This window comes from Sminthopsis crassicaudata, chromosome 2 (genome assembly GCF_048593235.1).
Source record: "Sminthopsis crassicaudata isolate SCR6 chromosome 2, ASM4859323v1, whole genome shotgun sequence".
In the NCBI taxonomy this organism is placed as follows: domain Eukaryota; kingdom Metazoa; phylum Chordata; class Mammalia; order Dasyuromorphia; family Dasyuridae; genus Sminthopsis; species Sminthopsis crassicaudata.
In genome coordinates, this window is record NC_133618.1 from 63,795,376 (window position 1) to 63,811,481 (window position 16,106).

A 16,106-nucleotide genomic window follows, 5' to 3' on the forward strand; every position below is an offset into this window, starting at 1 on the left:
GACAAGAATTACACAGGTAATGCTGGTTAAGAAAGATGTTACTATGGCTTAGAAGAAAGTCCCCAGTGATGATATCTGAGGTCCTTTGTAGAGATTCATGTGTATATTTTCATATTTAAATATATACACATATTCATATGTGGATGCATCAATACATAATGACATATGTCCTTATAAATAATATGGATATATGCATGTACACATCAAATATGTACACACATATGTGTAAGTGAGTACATCAGCATTTAGGAGTCTGGACCTGTGATTTTATTGATGTAAAAACTCTCAATAAGGAAACTTACATACTGAATAGAAAGATAGATGGTCAGCTAAATAACAAGATGGATAGAGCTCTGGTCTTGGAAGCAGTAAGACTCCATGAGTTCAAATCCAGCCTCAGAAACTTACTAACTGTCTGACTCTGATGACCATGGCCCAGTTTTGCTTGGTTTCTCATCTGTAAATTGAGCTGAAGAAGCAAACGTCAAATCTCTAAATCATCTTTTTCAAGAAATGACTTCACAAAAAGTCATATAGAATTGAAACAACTTAACAAAAATAAAGATGTATATAAAGATCTAGATACTATTGGTAACTACTCAAAAAGATTTATATGAGGTGCCAAAACTTTCCTTTCACTCTTCTTAATGTCTCACAGTCTGCCTTCTGACCTCATTATTCCACCAAAATACTCTCTCCAATGTAATCAATGATCTCTTCATTACCAAATCCAATAGCTTTTCCTCAATCCTCCTCATTTTTCCTGATCTAGATACTACTAACTGTGCTATTATATACATATATCAGTACTTGAGTAATAGGTAGATGTGGATGGAGAATTGGTCTTGGGGGCGGGAAGATCTAAGTCCAAATTCTGATTTTTTTCAACATAAATAATCCTGAACAAATCATTCAAACATAAGAGTACTTCAGAGATCAAAAATCTTTTGGATTTTTTCAATTGAGAAATCTCTTTGGGTTTTGATATCATATATGAATATTTCATCCAAATGAAACTACTTAAGAAAAACAATAGATGTTTGTAGCTATATTTAGTAGTCATCATAAAATATAAAGTGAGAAATACAATCTTAGGACAAGAGTCTAATGTTAACTTTCTGTGTGTTTTTAAAATAAACATCTCTTCTGAGTTTTAGTTTCTTGGTCTGTAAAATGACTAGATCCAATTAGATGCTTTCTAAAGTTTCCTGGAGCTCTAATACTCTAATACATGGAGTGGGCAAGGTTCCCTCCAATTTTAACATTTTTGTAAGTGGAAGAACCAATAACTTTGGAATAATGGAATTGGAAGGGTTATGAAAGGGGATCAGATGTATCCTAATAAGGATTCTTAGATAATAGATTAGTTGAATTCAGCTTAAATATACTGAGCAATTCAAATACAAACAATGGGACTCCAAGACCTGTGCCTTATCCACTGAGTATGCTTATTGGGTCTACTAAAATTATATTTCCTAATCTCAACTGGGCCCAGAGCATGGCAAAGTTATCCTTTCACTGTTATTGATTTATTATCCCACTCACCATAAGAGTTTTTCACATTCTTTTCATCCATACCCAAGTCTTTCATTCCCTCATTTTTCTCAGCTGGGAACTATGCCTTATATTTTACTTTTAAAAAATATCTTGTTTCTTCTTCATATCATATAAACAGGATGTCTTTTCCTCACATAATGAAGTAATCCTTTTATTTAGCAAGAATTAGCACATAGGTATCCTTCTTGATTTCCACTCTCTCACTTCCATATTTGAACAATTGTGAATAATCTCAATTTTATTTTTGTAACATCACTTTTATAGGACCCATCCTCTTCACTAACACTTTTGTCATCTGGTACATTCCACAATTAAGCCCTAGACTGCTACAATATTCTACTAGTTAGTTACTCTGCCTCAAATAACTTCCTACTATAGACTATCTGATTTTACTGCATCCAGGATCATCTCCAGTCCTCTTGATCTATATCTTGGCACTGGACCAGATGGCTCTGGAGGAGAAAATGAAGCTGGTGACTTTGCATAGGCCTCCTTCCCCCAAATCCAATTCACTTGAATATCACAACCTCACCTCCCTAATGTCATGGTCATTTTTGAGAATGAAGAAAAATAACAACTCTAACCTCTTACCTGTCTAATTAATCTTTCTAAAGCACTGGAATGGCCATATCATAACTCTTCAATAAATTCTAGCAGCTCCCTTTCACATGACCACATATCAAAATTTCTGTTTGTTATTCAAAACTCTTCATAATCCCTCCTACTTTTCAATATTCTTGTACCTTTCTTTCCAACCCCTACTGGCACATGTCCCAAAATCTAGCATTGCTATTTTAGCTCCCAATACTGGGCATTTTCTCAGACAGTCTTATAGATGGAATTGTCTCCCTCTTCAAATCATTCTCCTGGTTTAATTGTGCTCTTTAGTCTCTCCAGTAATTAGCTCAGTGACTGGAACATAGCAAGTGCCTAATTAAAATTTATTGATTAATATCTGTTTGATCTTTTCTTTTTACACTAGAAGTTTCATATTAGATAATCTTTATGTGATGAGGGATTTCCCCTTTTTTGTATTTTGTTTCAGTATTTATGTTCTAAGTTTTCTACTGATGTTACTATTCATTTTTTGGTGTTCCACATTCCTTAAATTAATTCTAAGCTCCTTCTCAGTTCCATCATTCTGGGCTCTTTATACTAACAATCTGTGTCATAGATCTCCTCCCAAGCTAGCATTTTATGTATCTATGAATATAAGGCAGTTTTCTCTTGCCCTTGGAATTCTATTTTTGAAAAAGAAAAAAAAAAACAAACAAAAAACAATACCAACTGACTATTTTAACAGAGAAGTTTTTGGGTTTCCTTTGATTGAGTTTATGTTCAACTTTAGAATGCTCATTTTGGATCATTCAGACAGAATGCAAACAGCCACATGATTTTTATTGATCAAAAGGAATGTGTTTAAACAATCCTCAATAGATTTACAAATTAGAGAAACTTTTTCCTTCTATTTTAAATTACATTCAGGGAGCAACTTCCTTCACTTTAATTGCTCTGCTGTGCCTTTATTACACTGAAATTCCCCATCAGTTTTTAAATGCTGCAGCTGTTTTTCCCCTCTCTTTGTCTCTTTCAGAGTAAACCATTAAGTTGCCATTTCAATCTCCTAAAAATGCTTATGATTGACAAAACTTTATGAAACAGTAGCAAATTGGAAGAAAATTACAAACGTGAGCACTGAAGAGCCAAGAAGTATTCACAGGAAAAATCTGCCATAATAGGCTAACAATGTAATTGGCTAGTTAAATAGATTATAAACAGGTTGGGGGTTCTATGATTTTTTCCAAAAGACTTATGATTTTACAATTTAAGATCATTCTGACTCACAAAGGCTCCCACCGAAGACTATCTTGTTTAGTGTTAATTAATACCTCTCATTTCCATGTTGTATTGGAGTTTATATACTGTTTTGTTCAGTTAAGCCTTAGGAGATGATAAGGGCCATGAATATTGTCACTACTTTAAAATGAAGAAACCAAGGCCATAAAGGTAAAATGTTTGCTCAAACTCGAATAGCTAGTGGATATTGGACTAGGGATTTTAGTACTGATCTTTTGATTTAGTCTAGTGTTTTGTTTTTCCTATTATATTAAGCTGTTTAAAAGTTTAAGAAAAAGTTTAAGGAAATATGATAAATTATTTGATTGTGGAATGTTTGCTTTGGGAAAAAAAAAAGTACTTTAAAAGTTATGTCATCCAACTCTTATCTGAAAAAGAAATCCCAAGTTCACATTTTTCTTTGAATTCTTTTTTTAGTACCTTTTATCTGTCCAGTTATGATCCTATAAACTCCTCTAGGTATGGGAACCTCACCAGCCACTTAAAAAGTCCATTCTTATGTGCAGCCTTTTCTTGTTAAAAGGCAGTGCTCTATTAAAAGGTAAGTGACTATCACTACATATGATAAGAATTCATTGAAGAAAAGCAGTGACCAATACCCCAAAGATTAGTGACCCCCAAAGACAAATATTATTAGTTGTTTCTCAATGTATAACATCTACCAAAAATAATAAATTATTTTGTGACTAACCACTTAATGGGAAGTTTATCAAAAAGTTTAGAGACATTGAGTGTTGAAGAACAATTCTTTTTATAGGTTTTCATTAAAAAAAAAGTTACAAGAACCTCATTGAAGAATGTTCTTATGACTTCATAAATAACACAGAATTCTAAAATAAAGTAGGCCTTGTCCAAAAGACTTATTTTTGAAACTGCAGCTGGATGAATGAATGAAAGATTTTCAATGGGCCATGATGACTGAGAAGAAAATCAGCCATTTTCCCCCAGGAATGAAATTTATGTAATATAGAAAGTAATTTGTTTTATTTTGCTCAAGATTTTTTCCCAGCCATCAAATGACTGGACCTATTTGGAGTCAGGTTTGGAAACCTCTATGTCTTGAAGGAAAGAACACTAGACTTGGAGTAAAGACATTAAATTTCTCTGGTGGTCTGTCACTAACTTGAAGAAGAACCTGAATAGTAGGACAAAAAAGGAATAATAGTAGTAGAAGTAGTAATACTACCAGTAGTAAATTCTATTTCTCCCTTGGTATATACATTTATTTATATTATAAAAATTTCTTATGGTTTTGGCATTTTCCATCACTACAAAATGCTTGTGTTTGTTGCTAATTAAAATATTTTAAACATTATATTATTCAATTAAGATGAAATTTACTAAACCAATCAATTATGGGTTAATATAAAATTCCAAAAGTAGCTTTTAAAAGGACTGCATCAGAAAACTGGGAGCTATTCATTAATTTATCATATTCCTACCCATGAATCTGAGATGTTCAATAGCTGAGTATCAGGTATGAGCATTGTAATAATGGTAATAGTTATGGTGGTAGAAATGATAATTGTAGTAGAAGCAATGTGGTAGTGTTACTTGTGGCAATGATTTGTTTTCTGTTATGGTCATCAACATCACAATGATTTATCATTCTACACTCATTTATTAAGGATCAAGTATGAGCCAGGAACTAATATTAAAGTAACTAACATTTATAAATCACATTATGTTTTTCAAAATATTTTAACTAAAGCAACAAGGTGGCACAGTGGATACCGTACCATGTTTGGAGTCAGAAAGACCTGAGTTCAACTCCTGCATTATAAAACTTTAAAACATTTGTGCCTTGACATTTAAACATTAACACTGTTTGCCTCAGTTTGCTCATTTGTAAAATGAGCTGGAGAAGAAAATTGAAAGCTACTCTAGCATCTTTGTCAAGAATTCCCAAAGGAATTCCAAAGCATCATTCATAACTAAAATAACACATTTTACATGATCTTTGCAATAACTCTATAAGGTAGGTAATATTATTAATCCCATTTTTTCAGATATGTAAATGAACTTAGGTTAAGTGAATTGTCCAGAATAATATATCTAATAGGTATCTGAGGTAGGATTTTATTCAATCGTTATATTTCAATTTTCTCATCTGTAAAATGAAAGGGACTATATGGTCTCTAAGATTTCTGGTAACTAACAATCTTTGTACTATATCCTAAAATATTCTTTGGCCTCTGATTCTTAATGTTCTAAATTCTAATACAAAATATTATAGAGCTTTTTTCCATAAATAACATTCTGTAGTGTAAGGTCACTTTCAGCTCTGACATTTTTGGTTGAATGTTCTAACACTGTGTTCCAAGGTCCTGTCTGCCACTGACATTCTACATTCTGAAATCCTTTCCAACTCTGACTACTATTGCTCTCTGTATATTTATTTATTTTTTAAAAATTTCTTTTGGCCCTGGCCCTTTACCATAGCTACTAAATGCTTGTGTTGGTTGCTAATTAAAACCATTTTAGGCATTATATTTTTCAATTAAGATGTAATTTACTAAACCAATCAATTATTGGATAATGTAAAATTCCAAAGGTGGCTTTGAAAGTGCTGCATCAGAAAACTGGGGAGCTGTTCATTACTTTATTGAATGTCTACCCCTGGATCTGAAATGTTAAACAGCTGAGTATTAGGGGTGAGCAGGGGGTCAGATCTCTGAAAAGTGCTGCAAATGGGCTTTTTTCCCCTGCTAATGCATTACAATAAATTAGGGCAGAATTTAAGAATGAGTCCCTGCTGGTATTCCCATAATGTTTAATAATTGGCACCAAATCCATGTGCTTTATAGTAACATCATTAATTTATGTTCCAAGCAAAAAGGAAATGTTTAGTATTAGGGATAGGCCCAGTAGAGGAGGTAGAGTTTATAAATCTGGCCTTCATTTTGACTCCATAGCTTTGTGATGATGTCCAGGTCATATCATGTTATTGAACATCAAATTCCTCACCTTTAGGAGATTAGTCTATATGACCTCTAAGAGCATTTCCAACTTTATTCTTTCCTGATACTCAACATCTTCCTACTTCTGTTCCTCATTTTCTTAACATGTAAATTGGGTCTGATTGTACCTGCCTTAGCTGCCCACAAAAGTTATGAATATGGTTGTGAACATCAAAATGCTCTAGAAACATGAGCTATTATTCTCATAAAGTCATTTTGCCCAAGGTAGAAGTAGACAACAGCAATAGATGAAAGAAAGCAAATGCTGTAAAGAAATCATTGAACTACTGAAATATTAAAAAAACAAACCTCATTTTGGTTCCATGAAAATGCACATGCATGCATACACATGTGTAGCACCTTCATTTTCAGGTTTAAAGATGTTTTGTGTTTTGTTTGCAGCAAAAGCTTATAAAGGAAAATTTTCATTAGGTCAGAGCTTGATGTTTAATAAAAGGAATAAAAAGAATAACAACTCTGGGCCTTGAGGGTCAGGGGAAAGCTTGTCTTTCCCATTCCATTGCTTTTTCAGATGATTCTATTCATTTTGGATCTAGATAACTCCTTTATGCAAGGGTTTCTTGATTTAAATGTTATAATATATCAAGCCAAGGTTCATAGTAAGGAATGTACTTCAAAGGCTGCTTCAATTTTGCTGTGGTAAATTTATTATTTAAAGAAAATGCTTTGACATATAATGTTTTAGTATCTTTAAAATGTAAGAAGGATCACTCAGAGGGCAAAGTAGGGAGGGGAGATGAGCTGTGACCTTCATTAGCTTGCTATGAAGGTCAGAGTTTTCAGCTTTGTTAGAAGAGAGGAAGTGGTGGTTGTTAAAGAAACTATTTTAGGTTAACAAATAGAGAGCAGAAGGAGTAAGACATGATGGTATAATGGGAAAGAGCTTGGATATGAAGGCAAAGAAACTCTTTCAAATCTCAGCTCTATTATATATTAACCTTGTGTCATAGGGTGAGTTACTTTATCTCTTCTCTGTTCAGCAACTACATGTATAAAATTGTATAGCTTCAGCTGCAGTTTATAAAGTTGTTGACATGGAATTGGGAAACTCTGGCTCTGATAGGCTGTGAGATGGTAAGTCACTTGTGCTCTTTCTTTCTTAGTTCTTTCATATTTAAAATGGAGAGAATCATAGAATCTATCTTTTAGGGTTTTTATGAGGAAAAAAAGATATAGCACACATAAAGTGCTTTGCAAACCTTAGAGTGTTAAATAATTTGCTAGATATTATCATTACCAGCCTGGGTCAGAGGATGAAATAAAGCTAAAAGGGGATATCTGTATGAATTTGAGGGAAGTCTCTTGTGTAGTACCCTCAGGAACTGCCTTTGACCCTATTCTATAGAATATTTTCATTAATTATTTGGATAAAGACATGGATGAAATGCTTAGTTAGAGTGCATGTGACATGGAGCTGAGAGCACCATGTTATGCAATAATTAAGATGTAAAAAATTATATTTGAAAGTGAGAATATCTCCACTTTCCAAAGGACACAGGTTGTCAGAAAAGTCATTACCTATGGACAAGAACTAAAACTTGATGATTCTAAATTCTACCACTCAGCATGTGGCCAGCTAGTACCATGAATAGAGATGTTGACATGGAATTAGAAGAACTGAGTTTAAATGTGGGCTCATGCACTTACTATCTATTTAATCTTGGGCATATTGACCTCTGTTTGCCTCAGTTTCCTCAACTGTAAAAATGAAGGTAACGATAGCACTTACTTCCCAGGTTTGTTGTGAGGATAAAAAAAAAAGTTTGTAAAATACTTATCATTAAGCCTGACACACAGTAGGTATAGATCAATCAATGTTGACTATCATCATCATTTATTATTGTTATTATTAATTTTGCCTTGATTTTGTTTGTTATTGTTTGTTCAGGCATTTCAGTCACATCCAACTCTTCATCAAGCCATTTCGGATTTTCTTAGCAAAGATATTGGAGAGTTTGCTTCTCTAGCTTATTTTACAAATGAGGAAACTGAGGCAAACAGTGTTAATTGAATTGACCAGAGTCACATATTAGTAAGTAACTGAAGCTGGATTTGAAATCAGATCTTCCTGACTCCAAAATCCATGCTCTATCCACTGTACCACCTCACTTTTTTCAGACTTTCAACTAGTTATTCTATTCTTTTTGGCCTTTCTCAATATTTCTGTAAAAGGGAATAATGTAATATCCACTTCACAGTCTTATTGTGAAGATTAAATAAGATAATACCACAAAGCATTTTCTAAGTGCTAAAGTGCTTTATGAATGTAAACAAGGGAATTCATATTAAAAATATTAAAAAATATTAAGGGCTTAGTCTGCTTATAATACAAGGTTAAGACTTAGAGAAATATACAATTTAGATAAGACACTATCACTTCCCTTGAATTCATAGGAGGAGAAAATAGGAGACAAAATATTATTATTTTTTCATTCTTTTTTATCTTATGTTCAAATTTAGATAGAAATGATCCTGGAATAAATCATTGTCCAATATTACTTAATAAGTGAATGCTGAATAAATGAGTTTTTATTCATTAATTCCATGACTGATGAATATATTATATCTATGAATGTATATACCTCTATGTACACATGGGTACATATATGTATGTACATGCACATAATATACTCATATGCAATATGCAATATACTCATGCCCATATAAACAAGTGCATACATACACATATTTATATACTGCACTCTGCATATAGACACATTTTACAATTACATACATGTATTTATGCATACACATATACATGTGTATACATATTTATGTGGATCCCTATATATGCAAATAACATACAGGTGTACATGCACATATGCATATGTATATGTTATTTGGTGTTGAATGGCACTGGGAAAAAACAGTGGGATGTAATCTTATCTTCTGGACAACCTTTAATATGGACTATCCTCAAGGAATGTCCCTTACTCTTGACCTCTTTCTCCCATCTTTCTGTAATCCTTTTCCCCAACTCTTAGTAATAGCACTGCCATTACAATTTTTCTATGTAGATGATTGCAAAGACTATAATCCTATTTTCATTATTTCTTCTGGGTTCCAAAACTCCATCTAAATAATAAAGCATCTTAAGCTAGAGAAGTTGCCAGTATTTAACTTCAAGGTACTCCAAAGAAAGCTAATCTTGCTTCCCTCTAATCTTTCTCCTCTTTCTGACTCCTTGTTTCTGTCTGTTTTAGTTTCCTATATTTGAAATTTTGGGGTTACCTTTGAACTCTTCCTCTCCTTTGCCTCTTCTCTAAGCCCTGTTAATTGCCTCCCCAATAAAATCTCTAATTCTTTGTGCTACTTCTACTTTAGTATAGGCCCTTATAACTACACATATGGATAATTAAAATCTCCAATTAAGTATTCCACATTCCTATGTTAGCTCTCTCTCCATAATGTAAGAATCTTCTTATTTATGCATATATTGAGTCATACCAATCCTCCAAATAAATTAGCCACTGATACCTTATTACTTTAAAAATAAAATTGAAATTCTTTGCATGTCATTCAAATTTATATATAATCTAGCCACACCTTAACTTTCTAGACGTATATAACTGGTTTTGTTATACTCTCTGTTCCATTCAGTCTAAAGAGCTCTTTTTCTTCAAACCTTCCCTTTGCTTTTATTTCCCAAAGCTAGATATCCTATATGTTCATAATCTTTTGTCTTTTTCTCTCTTTGCCACTCGAATTCCTCATCATCCTTTCATTTCAATTCAAAATCCTATTTACTTCAGAAAGTCTATTTGCTTCCATTTAATAATGACTTTTCTTCTTGGATCTGAAATAGTATTCCTTATTTTTAAAAATATATTTTATGGGTGTTTATTCATTTTTAACTTGTCTGACTCTTTATGACCCCATTTGGGATATTCTTGTCAATGATACTAGATTGGTTTGTCATTTCCTTATTCAGAAATACTTATTTATGTATTTATATCTAAATAAGTATTTATATTTAGATAATCCAGCTGTGTTTATGTCTTTTTCCGCTATTAGACTACACTCTCCATGATGGCAAGAACCATGAGTTATTAAAAATTCGCATCTTCACCAGCAATTGGCATAATAATCTATAAAGAGTAAGTGATTTATTGCTATCATTTCTATACTTTTGAGCTCTAGAATATTATACTTTAAAGTCTTTTGCAACTCTTTAATTCTATTTTGTAACATTCTATATTCTAACAATTGCAATTAATAACTTTGTATTTTTACAACTCTCTTACTGATGATCCATTTTCTGAATTCCTCTTCTCTAAGGCCCTTTTCCTCATTCTGAAGAACAATTAATCTATGATTTTTGCCTAATGCTGACCTTAAAATAATTTCATTCAGTTAAACACTGAATTAAATAGTTACTTTGGATGAAAAAAAAAAGCCATACATGCCATCAGCGATCATTTTTCACATCTGAGAATCAGATAATTCAGAGAATCTGAATATTGACATTCATGATTTTAGGTTCAATAAAAAAAGGTTCATAGAATATCTAACATGGGAAAGTGAGAAGTGGATGCTTTCACATCTTATTAGCTAGGAGCTGGCAAGATACTCAAATGACAACCATTGTCTATTCTGATAACCTTTGAGCTATTGATCCTTGTAATCTTTTAAAATAAATATTCTGGCTGTAGAATGTTCACCTGCCAATTTCAAGGATCTATAATCTTCTTTCCAGTACCTATTATAGAAGCTTCCAACAATACTTCGAGAAATTATCCCTTTAAGCTGAACAGAGAATGTCAAACCACTGTCTATCTGATACAAATAACTATTGGTGTTTTAGTTGAAAAAATAAGGAAACTAGAGTATCTATTGCTCTAATTAACAAACCAAGAGAGAAATTAATTTTCTCTTCCAAGGAAAACTTAACATTCATCTCTGTTTATAAGTGCTTGAGGGGATCATGGAATTTTCACTTTTTAAAATAGTAAGAGATCTCAGCCCTCATCTAATCAAAATATACTTAAAGAAGAACATTGTCTTTTATATTGTCAATAATTAGTCATCTCCCTAAATTCTCATTGCCTCAATTAGGAAATTAGGAATAATATAGGTCATGAAATCTATAAAATAAGCATAATAGCTTTTATTTTGTAAGATGTTTTGATCAAATTCTCATTTGATTAAATGATTTAATTCATATTTATCTTACTTTGAAAACTTTAAAGCATCATCATTGTTATTTTTATTAGTAGCCAACATTTACATAGAACTTACTATAAACCAAGTAGCATGGTAAGTGATTTTTTATAATTATTACCTCATTTTATCCTCAAAACAACTCAGGAAAGTAGGTGTTTTTTTTATCATTTTCATTATTTACATATGAATAAACTGAGTCAGAGTTTAAATGACTTGTCTAGGATCACACAACTAGTAAGGAACTGATGCCTTATCTGAAGTCATATCTTCCTGATTTCAGGTCCAGCACTCAATTCATCAGAACATCCTAACAAGTTTTTAATTTTTCCCATAAAAATCATGAAATTTCAGAATCAGAAGAGGACTTTTTTTTTTTAAGTCTACCTATAGAAAGGCATCCCACACACCATTGCCACCTGCAGGTATAATCTCATCATTCCTATGATCTGAGTTTTCAAAGACTTTTTATTCCTTTAAAATAAGATTCCAGAATAAATGAAAATTTACCTCAAGGTAGAACCAAAATGATGGAGTAGAGGCAGTTCAACTCTTCCCAAAACTACTCCTGATTTTTTAAAATAAATGATGCTAAACAAATATTAAAGTGTGAGAACCCCCAAAATGAAATCTTCCCTGATCCTCCCCATTGAAAGTAATTTCTCATTTTTAAAAAACTCACCTTGTCTGGGGTACTTTATTTTTTTCTCATCTCATTGCTACCTTGTATCATTAACTTAGCTACCTTTTAAGCTTCTTGAGGGCAAGCAGGTGTTTTATTTTTCTATTTAATATACCCTGCATTTGGCAAATTTTATACCTTGTAAGATCTAAAATGTTTGTTAAATTATATAATTCAGAGTTTAGGATGCTAAGAAACTTTCCATGTTAGCTGATTATTCTTAGGCTATAAACACTTTAGAGTGTATGAATTGTATGAATTCTGCCCCTGAAGTCAAGAAATCAGGGCTGAAAAGCTAGATTTGCTAGTTAACTTATATCTAGGTTGTAGAATTCATGGAAGGTAGTAAGATATAAGAAGGTTGGAAAGGTCGGGGTGGGGGCCAGCTTATAAAAGGCTTCACCTGATAATTAGAGAACTTTATATTTGATCTGGGAAATGCAAAGAAACAAGGATGATTGGGATAGGATTAGTATGGCCAGATTTTTACTCTAGAAAAAAAAATTATCTTGGCACCTAAGTGTTGGAGAGGGTAGATCAGGGAGAAGGTTGAGAATGAGGAGCCAATTAAAATATTCTGTGTACTTAGAATAACAGATCATAACTGTATGATAAAGGATTATATGAATGAAGGGAAGAAGACTAATGCAAGAAATATTAATACTTTTAAAAAAGAACTTATAGGAATTTCTGACTAAAGAAGAACTAGAGATTATTATTGGTCACAAAATGATAATTTTGATTATATTAAAGTAAAAAAAAAGTTTTGCACAAACAAAACTAATGCAGACAAGATTAGAAGGGAAGCAATAAACTGGGAAAACATTTTTACATTCAAAGGTTCTGATAAAGGCCTCATTTCCAAAATATAAAGAGAATTGGATCTAATTTGTAAAAAACCAAACCATTATCCAATTGATAAATCCTGTAAAAGGATATGAACAGACAATTTTCTAGAATGAAATTGAAACTATTTCTACTCATATGAAAAGATGCTCTAAATCACTCTTGATCAGAGAAATGCAAATTAAGACAACTCTGAGATATCACTACACACTTCTCAGATTGACTAAGATAATACAAAAAGATAGTGATGAATGTTGGAGGAGATGTGGGAAAATTGGGATACTGATACATTATTGGTGGAACTGTGAATGGATCCAACTATTCTGGAGAGCAATTTGTAACTATGCTTAAAAAGTTATCGAACTGTGCATACCCTTTTACCCAGAAGTATTTTTACTGGGCTTATATCCCAAAGAGATCTTAAAGAAGGGAAAGAGACCCATATGTGCAAAAATGTTTGTAGCAGCCCTTGTAGCCTTTATAGTGGCAAGAAATTGGAAATGGAGTGAATATCCCTCACTTGGAGAATAAGTTATGGTATATGAATATTATGGAATATTATTATTCTGTAAGAAACAACCAACAGGATGATTTCAGAGAGGACTGGAGAGAGTTATATGAACTGATGGTAAATGAAATGAGCAGAATCAGAAGATCAGTGTCCATAGAAACAAGAAGATTATATGATAATCAATTCTGATGGATGTGGTTCTCTTTAACAATGAGATGATTCAAACCAATTCCAATTGTTCAGTGATGAAGGGAGCTATCTACATTCAGATAAAGGAATGTGGTTCACAACAAAACATTTTCATTCTTTATGTTGTTGCTTGCTTGGATTTTATTTTGCTTTGGTGTTGTTTTTTACTGGTTTGATTTGATTTTTCTTGTGCAGTAAATAATTATATAAATATATATGCATATATTAGATTTAACATAAAAAATATGACTGTAAACTCAACTACACTGATTCCCAAATGGCTTCAGTATTGTTGTCTAGAAGATTTATCTCTAGATCATAAAGTGATGCAATAAATAATTTCCATATTTTGCTTTAAAAAATAAAATAAAATAAAAAAGAACTAATATAATCTAAATGTAGATTGAAATGTAATGTTGTTTGGGTTTTAAAAATATTTTTCTTGTTTTCTTTTGTCTATTTCTTTATAATATTACTCACATGGAAATATGTTTTGCATTAACTGCTAATATATAACTTTTACTAAATTGCTTGCTTTCTTAATGACAAGGAAGGGGAGGGAAGGTGGAAGAGAATTTGGAACTCAATATTGCAAAATTTAAAAAAATGTTTAAATTTGTTTTGCATATAACTGGGAAAATAAAATACTAAAATTCAAAAAAGAGAAAAGAATAGCAAAAAATCTTATGAAGGCACAAATGACAGTATTTGATGGCAGATTGGATATGTGGAATAAATGAGAGCTAGAAGCTGAAGATATTACCAAAGTTGACGAGGAGGATACTGTTTCATCAAAGTGACAGGGGGATTTAAGGGGTTTTTTTTTGGGGGGGAAGGGAAACAATAAGTTTTGTTTTAGACATTTTGAGTTAGAGTTATCTAAGAAGTTGGAAATGAATGAGTGGGGCTATTTACATAGGGTACCAAAAGATCTTATTTAAATGTTAAGCTGTAATAGTTTTTCATATGTAATATTTTATGCTTTAAAAGGCTAAAATTATACTTAAACTTTTTTGTTACCCTGCATTGTTCTAGGAATCATCTGCATAGAGGTATTTGAAACCATGGAGACTGATGAAATCATTAATTGGTATAGTATAGAATGAAAAGTGGAGGAGGCCTGGCACAGAGCCTTGAGAAACATCTACAATCAGAACAACTAACTAAGAATACCAAGAAGTGGTCATTTAGAGGAAGTGTTTCAGTAGAGAATAATATCAAAAAAAAAAAAAAAAAAAAAAAAAAACTAGGGCAAAGAGAGTATCTGCTAGGAGAAGTGACTTGACAGAGGCAAAGACAGGACCTTAGTCAAAAAGGATGAAGACCAAGAAAAGACAATGAGAACTGGCAACTGAAAGACTATGGATAACACTGGACAGAACAGTTTCCTCTGAATTGCATTCTTCAAAGCCATGATGTAGGCAATGAAAAGAGAGGAAATGGAACCATCAAATGAACATGACTTTCTAAAGGAGAACAGTAGAGGACAGAGAATTTGGATGATAGGGAATAGGAATGGTCAGTTTCTCTCTCCTCTATTACAAATGATCAAATGAAGCATTTTCTTTGTCCCCATATTACATATATAGCATCTCCCTCTGGTCTTAATTTGCTCTTAAAATTGTACCTTAGGTCCATAAAGGTTTACTGCTGTTTTGAGGTTCAAGAATTACTATTGTGATATCCTCTCCAAAGTCTATAGCATATAACAGGGAATTTACTATCAGTGGTCATGACAGACACTTAGAAAAGGCAAGTTAACTAATATGACATAAAAATAGTAACTATAAATCCATAGCCCTTTATATTTCTGGGACACATTCCTTTTTAGCTACGTGTAACATCAATTAGAAGGGTATATACAGAATAGTATGATAGTGAGGAACACATGAAGGGACACAGAAGGAGTCAGGGTAATTCACTACTAAATGAAGGGTTTGGAAGTGTTTTTTTTTTTTCCTTTTCTGTGGAGTCTTCACAAATTTTCCAGCCATCAATATTTCTGCTAAGTAGGTTAATTAGCTGGGATTCTAACCTCTACTTCTCTTTACATCTCAATACTTAATTGTCAGAAACTAGTCTTTTCTTGGGTCCAAAACAGCAAAGTGACATAGTAAGAGTCAAGACAGAACTGAGTTCAAATACTGAGTCATACATGACTAGAAAGTACAGACATTCACTAGTGTGAATATGAACAAGTTATTTAACTTTTCTAAACCTTGGTTTCCTCATGTACAAAATGGGGATAATAATAGCACCTTTCTCACAGAGTTGTTGTAAGGATTAAATAAGATAATGTTTACACATAAATATTCATTATATA

The 16,106-nt window shown here is 32.3% G+C and overlaps 1 long non-coding RNA gene across 2 annotated transcripts; it reads left to right on the forward strand.

Annotated features, from left to right (window-relative positions):
• Positions 1–4,305: 4,305 nt before the first annotated feature.
• Positions 4,306–15,583, forward strand: LOC141553214 (uncharacterized). Of its 2 annotated transcripts, none has more exons than XR_012485322.1 (3): positions 4,306–4,454; positions 10,410–10,492; positions 14,819–15,583. It is a non-coding gene; the product is annotated as an uncharacterized LOC141553214 (long non-coding RNA). The 2 variants fall into 2 exon arrangements; XR_012485321.1 differs by lacking the exon at positions 14,819–15,583 and adding an exon at positions 11,839–11,924.
• Positions 15,584–16,106: the final 523 nt, after the last annotated feature.